This window comes from Nicotiana sylvestris, chromosome 6, assembly GCF_000393655.2.
Source record: "Nicotiana sylvestris chromosome 6, ASM39365v2, whole genome shotgun sequence".
In the NCBI taxonomy this organism is placed as follows: Eukaryota; Viridiplantae; Streptophyta; class Magnoliopsida; order Solanales; family Solanaceae; genus Nicotiana; species Nicotiana sylvestris.
In genome coordinates this window covers 43372753-43385048 of record NC_091062.1, presented here as the reverse complement: position 1 = coordinate 43385048, position 12296 = coordinate 43372753, and positions in this window count along the sequence as shown.

The following is a 12296-nucleotide window of genomic DNA, read 5'->3' as shown; positions in this document are numbered from 1 at the left end:
GAACGCTATGATCACGCCCAACTATGGCTTATAAAAAAGATTAAGCGGTCGTTGCAAATATAATCCGGTTTACAAGTCCGAAGTCGAATCCCACAGAGAACTAAGACTTAGCTACAGTTGTTCAATATCGCTAAGAAACGCAAGTCCAAACAATTTTCTAATTATAAAGATGATAATGTTTATTTTTATCTAATTAACTAACAAATACTAGAAAGCAGTAAAACTATCAATTAACAAGGATAAGGATTGGAGACAAGATTAAGGAGGTCTAGAGTTATGATTTTCCCTATTGTCGGAATCCTTTCCGCTATATTTCCTATAAATTTGCCTAAGTCTTCTCTACCGATCATGAGCACTCTGACTGTCGTAACTCTCTCCCGAGTAATTACCACAATTTACTAGACATATTCTCCCGAATTACGCTAGCTGGCCTTAAGTACGACTCACTCGGATCACACCAAGGTTTCGTTATCCCTAATCTCACCTTTAAACCCTCCGTATTGATACGTTAGAAGTAATGTTGTTCAATAACTACCTAAATATGCACTCTCTCTCAAGTAATGCACACTAAATAGGCACAGTCGATTGAGAGCTCTTCAACCAACCACAATATAAACATAGTTGAACAAATAGAGAAAAAGCTACATCAAATTTATTTTAACGTAACAGGAAAATCATCCTCTAATAGGTTCCATCAAAACCCTAGATAACAAATTAACTATTCATAATAGTATGCCTAATTACAATACTAGAATTCATAACCAATAATGAAAATAGGAAGAATGAAGTGAAAAACTCGTAGAAGAATTCTCCGCCTTGCTCCTAGTGTGTTCTTGCCTCCTTAGGTCGAATCTCCGGTATCAAATCTGTCCAATCTCTGTCTCCTTCTTCAAAGTGGCGTTTTTAGGTCTATTTATATGTGTAGGAAAAGACCTAAACGTGTAGGTCAAATCCTAGTCAAATCAGGAGACAAAATAAATCTTTAAAACTCGGAATGGATCTCGCCCCAGGCCTAGCGTCGCCAGGCATAATGCCTGGTGGAGCTGTCCTTTGCCTGGTCTCGCCAGGTCTAACGCCTAGTTAAGATGGCCTTTGCCTGGCATCGCCAGGTCTAACGCCTAGTTAAGCTGGCCTTTGCCTGGCCTCGCTAAGTATAAAGCCTGCTTAAGGCTTGGCGTCGCCAGCTTTCTCCTTTTCACTGTTCTCGAGCATGATTTCAATGTTTAAGTATTCCTTTTACTCTACTTTCATTTTCAATTCATCTACACATAAAATAGACTCCATTACACGCAAATAAAGTATAATTTATCATTAAAGCATATAAAATGCAAGCCAAATAGTGTACGAAACTATGAAATTATAGCCACACATCAATACCCCACACTTAAATATTGCTCGTCCTCGAGCAATCAAATTACACTTATAGACACGACCTTTTTAAGCGATTCTCCTAACTCATTACACCAAGAATCTTTAAAATAGACTTAGCACAAAGGTGTAACATCTTCACCTCAAGATTTAACTCGCAAGTACCATACATTATTCACCACTCACTCACTTACTCTAACATAGATGTCAATGACATTACCTTTCCATCATGAATCACGTGCTCTCACACAACAAAAGAGATTAGTTCCACACACAATAAATTTAAGACCGTAGGAACTCAATATGAGAAGAATTCACTCACTCTCAGAAATAACATTCATATGCTACAAAAGATGCACCATAGGCTTGCCCGTAGTGTACTACTCTACTAATCGAGCTCATTCAATCTAAAATCAAGTAGGACTTTATTTGGTTGTAATGTAGGCTGCGGGACGGGTAGACTACATTTAGATATAAGAGTGACAATACCTCCCTAAGCACTTTAATACATATATTTTAACATATAAAACCCTACACTTATGTCAAACCATAACTCAACCTTCACATCAATATATATTAACTCCATACTTATTTAAACACAAGTATATCACTAGCCACCACCATCAAGAATTATTTTTCACAATAATACAACTATTTTTTTTCTTTTTCAATTCAAGTGGCTTTTATTTTTTCCAAAACAATGCACCTTTCTCATTATTTCATTAGCTCCACTCAAAAGCCAAACCAACTACTCCACACTTTACAAAGTTCAAATAGATGGTTAATTCATTAGCCATCTATTTGAACTTATTTCATTAACTTTTACAAAGTTCATTACAATTCAAATGCTCATGAGAGACGACAAAGTTCAAATAGATGATTAATTCAAACAAATGGGTAAGGCCCGTAATGTGGTTGCCAAAGAAACATGATTATATGCTCAAAGGGGTTAACTACGATACATAACAATTAGGCGGATAAAACATACATATTTGGCTCAACAAAGAAACACATATATCACTTTCAAGACTAAATAAAACTACTATTTTGCTTTGCAAACACACGAAGCAAGTTATAGACATCAAATGCAACGCATAAAAAAATACAAAACCTTACACACACATGACACATAACTCACTGAGGATTAATTTTATCATGGCACTTCAGTCAAAGCATTCAAGCAAATTTAAGAATATACTATTTAAGGTACTTATGCTAGAGTCAAAAGCTGAGCCTAAGCGTCACAACCAAAGTACTCGCTATTCTCAAGGCATAACAAAGTCAAGAGATATTGCTTCAATTCAATTTATCTCACACTGGCTCCTACTCCTAAAAAAATAAAACTAACGATACCCGGTTCAAACAAAACCCTTGGAAAAGAGCCGCGACACAAAGAAGAATCAAGGGGGAATTACTACACTACCTACAAAGAAAATCTTTTTTTTAGACTTAAATCCCTCAAGAAAAAAAATTTTATTAATTAAACTAACACAACTAAAATAGCATAGAAAGTCACCAAGACAATCTCCTCACCCCACACTTAAAATTGTGCATTGTCCCCAATGCACACCATAACTAATAAGAGGGTAAAAGAAACTCCTTGGTAGACCAAAGGCCGAAGCACTAGCAGCTCATGGGGTACTCAGACTTCTCCCAGACTTGGTCCTTCGTGCGGGTACCTCACACTTAGTTCCAACCATCTGGTTTGATGTTGCATCCTTCCAATATCTTTGCTTTTCATGCTCCTAGAAAATCAAAAATAGACACTAAAAAAATAATACAATTAAAAAAATAAATAAAAGAAAGCAGTAAAGTTAGGTTGCCTCCCAACAAGCGCTTGATTTAACGTCGCGACACGACACGAATCACTTTCTACCTCCACTTTGAACTTATGAATTGGATCCCAAGTTTTGATTCTGCTCTATGATCATGCTCCTAGGGTGGTGGAACGAATCTGATGGCCTAATAAAACAATTTAGTATGATGCACTTCTTGGCCTTTAGATGAGATGTGTAATCTCGACTTTCTAGCAAGAAGAATTTCAGAATATAGGCATCTTGTTCCTTATTCCTTGGCTCCTCAAGTGGCTCGGATGACTCTATTTCTATATCATCATCCAAACACAATGTGAAAAAATGCTTGGAGTGTAGATCAATGCACTCAACTATATGAACATTGGGATTGTCAACATCCTCAATACTAATGACACTAGAGTCAACTAAATATGTATCCTCAATGTTCTTGGTTGACTCTAGTATCTCTTCTACAACATCGGCATCCTCAAATTCTAGTTGATTGGTTTGATCATATTCTACTCTCAACTCCTCCATTATAATGGCAATTTCTCCAGCCAATTCATACTCATCTTGGCTACTATCCACAATGTAAACTTGTTGCGCTTTGCAAGGTTCAATTAATTTATTCTCTTGAGCCTCCAATTTGTGAATAGTTACCTCTTACATTTGTATTTGCAGTGGTTTCTTATCATATAGTTCCATGAAACACTTTAACATATCTTTGATCTCCTTCAGGTCAGCTTCCCAGGATTCTTTTTTCCTATTAACTTCACCGAAAAAGTAGAACCATCATAGTAAGGGGTTGGGGGAGGATAAGGCAAATAATCACAACAATAAAAGTGACCATCTTGACCACCATACATATCACACACATTCCACACATAAGATTGAGTTGGTGCACATAAGTCGCTCTCGATAATATTTTGATAATTTTGCATGGGTGACTTTCTTCACAATATGCATAAGGAGGATTAAAAGTAGAATTACCAACATCAAAACTCTCATAATTCCAAGATGCCATATTTTTATAATCAACAAGTAAAACAAAAATTTTAAAAAAAATCAAATACAAAAAAAAAAGTTTAAACTTGAAACCTAGATAACAAATTAGCTATTCATAGAAATCTATATTAACGTAACATGAAAATCATCCTCCAATAGGTTTCATCAAAACCCTAGATAACAAATTAGCTATTCATAATGGTATGCATAACTACAATACTAGAATTCATAACTAATAATAAAAATAGGAAGAAGGAAGTGAAAAACTCGTACAAGAATTCTCCGCCTTACTCCTAGTGTGTTCTTGCCTCCTTAGGTCGAATCTCCAGTCTCAAATCTGTCCAATCTCTATCTCCCTCTTCAAAAGTGACATTTTTAGGTCTATTTATATGTGTAGGAAAAGATCTAAACGTGTAGGTCAAGTCCTAGTCAAACCAGGAGACGAAATAAATCTTCAAAACTCGGAATGGATCTCGCTCCAGGCCTGGCATCGCCAGGCATAACGCCTTGTGGAGCTGGCCTTTGCCTGGCCTCGCCAGGTCTAACGCCTGGTTAATCTGGCCGTTGCCTGTCCTCGCCAGGTCTAACGCCTGGTTAAGCTGGCCTCGCCAGGTCTAATGCCTGGTTAAGCTGGCCTTTTTCCTAGCCTCGCCGGGTATAAAGCCTTCTTAAGGCCTGGCATCACCAGCTTTCTCCTTTTCACTGTTCTCGAGCATGCTTTCAATGTTTAAGTATCCCTTTTACTCTACTTTCATTTTCAATTCACCTACACATAAAATAAACTCCATTACGCGTAAATAAAATATAATTTATAATTAAAGCATATAAAATGCAATTCAAATAATATACCAAACTATGGAATTATAGCCACACATCATGCTACCTAAAAGAAAATCCCGCTTTCGATGCAAGGTTTAGTCATTCAACGAATAGACTTGGAGTAATCAAAACAGAAACAATTTCATTAAAAAAGCGAATTAACAATAGTTTTAGACATTACAACCGGGTCGAAAAAGGATTTATCTAAATTTGAACGGATCAAACGAGTTGCATTTAATGAGTTTAATTTGACAGTGGACTAATCACACAATTTGACACGTTTTGCGCAAAATGTAGGGCAAAATACAAAATTGAGAAAATGACACAGTATGGCGATTCAAAGATTTTATTAGCCCATGTTTCCATTATTGACCCAAAATGGTCTTCCGGTCCAATTTATTCACAACTTGTAGCCACCGTCTATTTTTAATGCATTTATCTTCCAAGACCACATTTATTTCCAGACTTTCTTTTTCTTTCATTCTATTCAATGCATAGATTTTTCTTCCCAATACCACTTTCATTCATGTCCTTTTTCTTTCTCACCCTCTTTTACGCCTATTTCTTTCTCTATGTCTTCTTCGTCTTCCTTTCTTTCTTTCTTTGGTTATTTTTTTTCATTTTCCTTCCTTTCTCTCTCTCTCATTTCAAATCCACATTTTTTTATTTAATTTTTACTTAACACTGAAAAAACTTATTTGAGTACCTAGAAAAATCACAAAAATTTCAATTTCAATTTCAATTTCAATTCTTAAAGAGATTTACTCGGTTAATGCTACAGTGCGTGACATTGGAGTGGTTGTAGAAGTCGTGAGATTTTCTAGTCAAGCTTTGTGATTGTTGATGGTGTTTTATTGGTAGTTATGAATTTTTTTTGAGAATATAAGACTTTATGACAGCTCAACAGGTTTTTCTTTTTTGTACATGTGATTGCTTCTTCTTCTTCTTCTTCTTCTTCTTCTTCTACTTCTTCTTCTTTGGATCATAATGTATTCTGTGAGGAAGATCTTTTGAAGTGGGTATCGGTAGTATGTTTTGGGTTTAATGGGAAGGCTAGATGGTACTTGTATTATAATTTTTATTAAATATTGTATATACACAATTATCGTGCATGTATAACTTGTTACACACACACATGTATATCAAGTTATACATGCATGATAGTTGTATTATATTTTTGTATAAAAGCTGTAAATATATTTCTATGCAATGTATAAAAATTGTATATATATTTTATCCTAGTTTGACAATGTATTCTTAGTGTATATTAAGTGTATCCCGAGTGTATTGTGTATCTAAAGTGTATATTGAATGTATCTTGGGTGTGTTTATATATCATGAGTGTATAGTCTATTCATAAATGTATAATAATTGTATCTATATCGACTTTTACTTTGGGAAAAATCACGTATAAAGTTATAAATGTACGATAGTTATATTATAAACTTAATTGTAAAAATTATATATATATATATATATATATATATATATATATATATATATATATAAAGCTAAATATAACCTTCATATTAATGTTTTGGCTCATAACTGCCCCTATAGTTAACATCCCAAATCTTCTTAAAAATTAAAGTTTTTTAATGGAATGGCATTCTACTATTCGTTGATTTAAAATCCACCCAAAATATTTCTAGCCTACTCATTTTGCCCGACCCATCAGACTAAAACTAACATAGTCGATGATTTCTATACCCAAAAACCATTTCTTATTCCCCCAAAACTTACTGTGACGATAACGATGATGTAGGGTAAAACTTCTGACTGCTCTCTGCTATATTTCTTCGAAAGATTCAAGTTAAAGAACAAATTTTAAAGTCTTTCTTTGTTCAAATAAGTTTTTACTACATTTTTTGAATAATGTGGTTAGGGGTTTTGGAAATTTATCATCTAGTGTTACTTTCGAGTTGTGGGGATTTTTTTACGGCTTCTTTGATACTTTTAATGTCATTGGTAATAGTTTTGAGGTTGCATGTGGTCCTTCCTAATTCAAATATCAAAGTTGATTTTTTGCTTTGTACGTACCTTTTTTATTTTTGCATTTCCTTTTTCTATATTTGTGTGTTTTGCTTCTGTACTTTCTTCCTTCACTGTTATCCTTTGGGTTACAATAGTCATGGAGTTGAGTGGCCATGGATCGAGGAGCTTTTTGGTCGTGTTTGTTGAACGTCCATATTTCTAGTTGAGATGTGGCCAAGGGCCAATAGCTGTTGTCCGAGTTGGTAAAATATACCTTTTCGTTGAGTCGTGGCAAAAGGCCAATAGGTGTTTGTTCGAGCTGGTCGAACCTATCTTTTCGTTAAGTCATGGCCAAGGGACGATAAGTATTGTTTGAGCTAGTCGAACGTACCTTTTCATTGAGTCATGGCCAAGGGTCAATAGGTGTATGTTTGAGCTGGTCGAACATACCTTTTAGTTAAGTCATGGCTAAGGGCCGGTGGGTTTTGTTCAAGCTGGTCAAACGTACCTTTTAGTTAAATTGAGGCCCAGGGCTGATAGGTGTTGTTCTATCTGGTCGAACGTACCTTTTAGCTAAATCGAGGCCGAGGGCCAATAGATGTTATTCAAGCTGGTCGAACTTACCTTTAAGTTGAAGTGAGGCCGAGGGCCGATAGGTGTTGTTCGAGCTTGTCGAACGTAACTTTAAGTTGAGTCGTGGCCGAGGGTCGATAAGTGTTGTTCAAGCTGGTCGAACGTACCTTTTTAGGAGAGCAATTTCAATGAACATGTATCTCATTTATTTCAATATCATCGCATTGATACAACATTTTGTCTTGAGGCGCTTTTGGAGAAAATTACAAGTTTTGGGTTCTAGTAACAGTATATATAGTCCCTTCATTGTTTGACTTGAAGATTTTTAAGGAGCCGGGCAATGAAAATATGCCTGTTCTCGCATACTCCAACCCGAAATGTTCCGTATGTTGCCTCGTTAAAAACCTCCTTGAGAAAACCCTGTTGGGACAAAACTCAAGTGAGAGAAAAAGAGTGCGACTTATGAGGCACTTCTTGTTTTTTTTGAAGTTGAAGTATTTGAGTGTCTGATGTTCCAATTGTTTGGTAAGAGCTTTCCTTCCAATGTCTCTACTTGGAATGAACCCTTATCTGCTTTGCCAATGATTTTGTATGGTCCATCCCAATTGGTTCCTAATTTGCCTTCTCAGGGATCTCTTCCTGCTTGAGTCTTGGCTTTGAGCACGTAGTCCCCAACCTTGAGTAGCAGTACCTTGTTTTTTTATTTTATTTTATTGTGGTAGCGTTCTGCTTGTTGTTTCTGTGCGGCAATTCTTATATATGCCATATCTCGTCGTTCCTCAATCTCGTCAAGGTCTTGTCTTCTGTTCTCATCATTGTCGTCACCGCTCTCATTAGTGTACCTTAGGTTGGATTCTCTAATTTCAACAGGTATGACGCTACATTGAGTCTTTTCTTCATGATGTTCAAGATTGACTTGTTGGAGGACTTTTCTTGCCCATTGTCGGGTGGGTGGAAAGGGGTTGAGAGTATCCTTTTAATGTGTTATTTTTTGAGAAACTCGGTGGTTTTTCTTCCCCTGAACTGGGGTCTGTTGTCGCAACTTATTTGTTTAGGCAGGCCAAATTCACAGATGATGTTTTTTCGTATGAAGGTGATTACCTCTGCTCGCGAACTTGGGAAAATATGCCTGCTTCCACCCATTTGGAGAAGTAGTTAGTCAAAACTAAAAGGAATTTAACATTACCTCGTCCTGGCGGAAGCAGTCCCAAGATGTCCATTCCTCATTTGATGAACGACCATGGGGATGTCATGGAATGGAGGTGTTCACCTATTTTTGGATTATTGGGGCGTACATCTGGCACTGCTCGCATTTCTTTACGAATTCTAGGGCGTATTTCTTCATGGTAGGACAATAGTATCTCGCCCGTATGAAGCATATGGGCAGTGCTCGGTCACCAGAATGACTGCCACAGTGGCCTTCATGGACTTCCTTAAGAACGCGTTGGGTTTGATTCGGGCTGAAACATTTTGCTAAGGGGCTGCCATGCGTTCTCTTGTACAAGTTGTTGTACCTGGCGGCTTACATTCTCAGCTTCCTGGCTTCCTTTTTATCATTTGGGAGGGTACCGTCATGAAAATAGTTTATAATACAATTACGCCAATCCCTTGTTAGGTTTACGAATTTTACCTCTATGCAGTCTAGTGTTGATCTGAGGAGATGCACCACGCTCCTATCCCCAAAAGTTAAACTTTTTGTTGAGACGACTAATTTTGCGAGGTCGTCTGCCTCGATGTTCTGAATTCTTGGAATTTGGTCGAGCTGGCATTCGTCGAATTTGGGTAGCAATTTGAATATCTCAGTCTGGTATTTCTGCAACATTTGCTCTTTGATCTGGAAAGTCCCGGTGACTTGGTTGACGACGAGCTAAGAATCACAGTGCAACTTTAGGTGCCTTGCCCCATATTTGAGTCCTAGTCTTAATCCTGCAATCATGGCCTCATGCTCAGCCTCATTGTTAGTCATATATGGGCACCTTATAGATTGACGAACGACTTCTCCGGCAAGGACTTCAAGCACAAGTCCTAGTACATACCCGCTTGCATTAGACGTGCTATTAGTGTGTAATACCCAGAGGTCATGTGTTAAGTGAGAAGTTTGAGTAGCTTATCTTCATCCTTGGGCATCACTTTGGCACTGAAGTCCGCGATAAATTCCATGATAAAGTCGGGTTTGTGCAATATGCTCCTCAAAGGAAATGTGGTAATGACCAAGATTGGGTGGCACTGGAACTACTACCTAAGCTTTCGTGAAGCTACAACAAGGGCAAGAGCCAGTTTCTCGAGGCGAGGATACCTTGTCTCGACATCGATAAGTGTTTTACTGATATAATAAATTGGAGATTGCGTACATTTGTCTTCTAGAACTAGGACTGCACTTACCGCTACTTCTAAAACAGCGAGGTAGATGAGAAGACGTTCTCCGGGCTCGAGCTTTGAGAGCAAGGGTGGTTATGTGTCACGACCCTAATTTCCCACCTTAGGATGTCGTGATGACACATAATCTCTAAGACTAGGTAAGCCTAACACATGCTGATTTAATAACATAATTGAACTATTTAATCATTAATCATAAATCATTAAATGACATACATAGCCGCAAACGGCCAATAATTATACATTTTTCAAAATTGGTAGTACGGAGTCATAAACACTACTGAAACATACTAGAATTTCTAAACACAATACTATTTTGAATTACGATTTAACAGTAGCATAATGAAGTAGGTGACTCTGGGGCCTGGAACGTTAATCAGGTATACCTTGAAGTCTCCAGTCGCGCAGACGTAACTCTCAACAACACGATCAGAATATCTGGATATGCACAAAAATGTGTAGAAGCGTAACATGAGTACACCACAACGATATTCAGTAAGTATAAAGCCTAACCTCGGTAAAGCAGTGGCGAGGCCAGGTCAAGACACCTACTGGACATTGAAACCTGTTCAAGATATACATAAGCTAACAATGGAAAGAACATCAATGTAAGACCAACAACGAAAAAATTATTTACTTACAACTAATAATGAAGTAATAAAAACACAAATGGCAGCAAGTAGCAAATGAGTAATAAAGAAACAATGGTATAAGAACACTGATGAGATGTAAATGAACTCAAATAAGGACAAATCGATGATAACTCAAATAATCAAATCGCTCCCAACGCATGGACTTGCAATAAGAATTACCCTGAGGCACCATACCTCAACTACAATTCATGAACCTCAATTTCCAAACCTTGCACATATGTCACCTCGTGCCCACAATAACACTCACCTTCGCACGGCAAAGCCCACATGCTACCATGTACTTTGCAACCGTGACTGTGATGACCCTAAAGGCCATCTTTTGTTTTAGAAGTGAAATCTGTGTTCCGAGGCCTTAAAAATCTCTTTTTCTCTCACCTCGATTTGCATGCGCAGTCCGGACGCATTTCTGGAAGCTTTTATGTGGAATTTAAGAAACAAATAATGAAATTGGCCTTTAAAATTAATTAAAGATGACTTTGGTCAACATTCTTGGTAAATGGACCCGGACTCGTGATCTGACAATCCCGTATGGTCCGTAGTAAAATATGGGACTTGGGCGTATGCCCAGAATCGAATTCCGAGGTCCCAAGCCCGAGAAAAGAATTTTTAAAGAAAATTGTTTGATGGAAAATATAAAGGCTTTTAGAAGTGAAATAATGCGTTTTCTTGATGGTATCGGACCCGTATTTTGGTTTCGGAGCCCGATATAGGTTTAAAATAATAATTAAGTCGAATATGTAAAATTTGGTAAGAATCGAAGTTGAGTTGGTATAAATCGGACCTTTAGTTGAGGAAATGGGAATTTCAATGTTCTTAAGGAATTTCATGAATTTGAGGTTAAATTCATAGTTGTTGATGTTACTTTAATGATTTGATCATACAAGCAAGTCCGTATGATATTTTTAGACTTGCGTGCATGTTTGGTTTGGAGCCCCGAGGGCTCGGGTGAGTTTTGGATATGCCACGGGGTGATTTGGACTTAGGAAAGTTGCAGTTGTGCATCTGGTATTTTGCCCAGGCCTCTGATCTCGCAATTGTGAGATCAGGCTTTGTATTTGCGAAGTGTTCAGGCTTGGGAAATGCAACCAAAGTGTCGCAATTGCGAACCAAAACTGGGCAGGCCCTCATCGCAAATGCGACCTCAGGGTTGGGAAATGCGAAGCCCCTTCGTCGCAAATGTGACGCCCCCCTTTGCAAATGCAACGCCCCCCTTCGCAAATGCGACCCCTCCTTCACAAATGCGAAGATAGCAGACTTCCAAAGGGTTCACAATTGCGAACCCCTGGTCGCAATTGCGACATCTGCGACCTGTTAAGTGGGATTTTAACGGGATTCTTCTTCATTTTTACAACTTTTCAAACCCTAAACTCCCATAGGCGATTTTCTTGAAGAGAGTTCTTCCCCAAATCATAGGTAAATGATTTCTAACTTATTTTCTTCAATCTATAACATCTTTTTACATGATTTCACTTCAAAATCTAGGGGTTTTCATGGGAAATTGGGTGTTTTTGGGTAGAAGTTAGGATTTTTAAATTTTGGGGATTTGGACCTCAATTTGAGGTCTGATTTCAAAACCAATTGCATATTTGAGTTTGTGAGCGAATGGGTGATCGGGTTTTGGTTCGAACTTTTGGTTCGTGAGTGAATGGGTGATGCCGTGCCATGATTTGAGAGTTAATGCACAAAGGGTGATGTCGTGCCGATATTGTGAGGAATAATACATGAAGGGTGATGC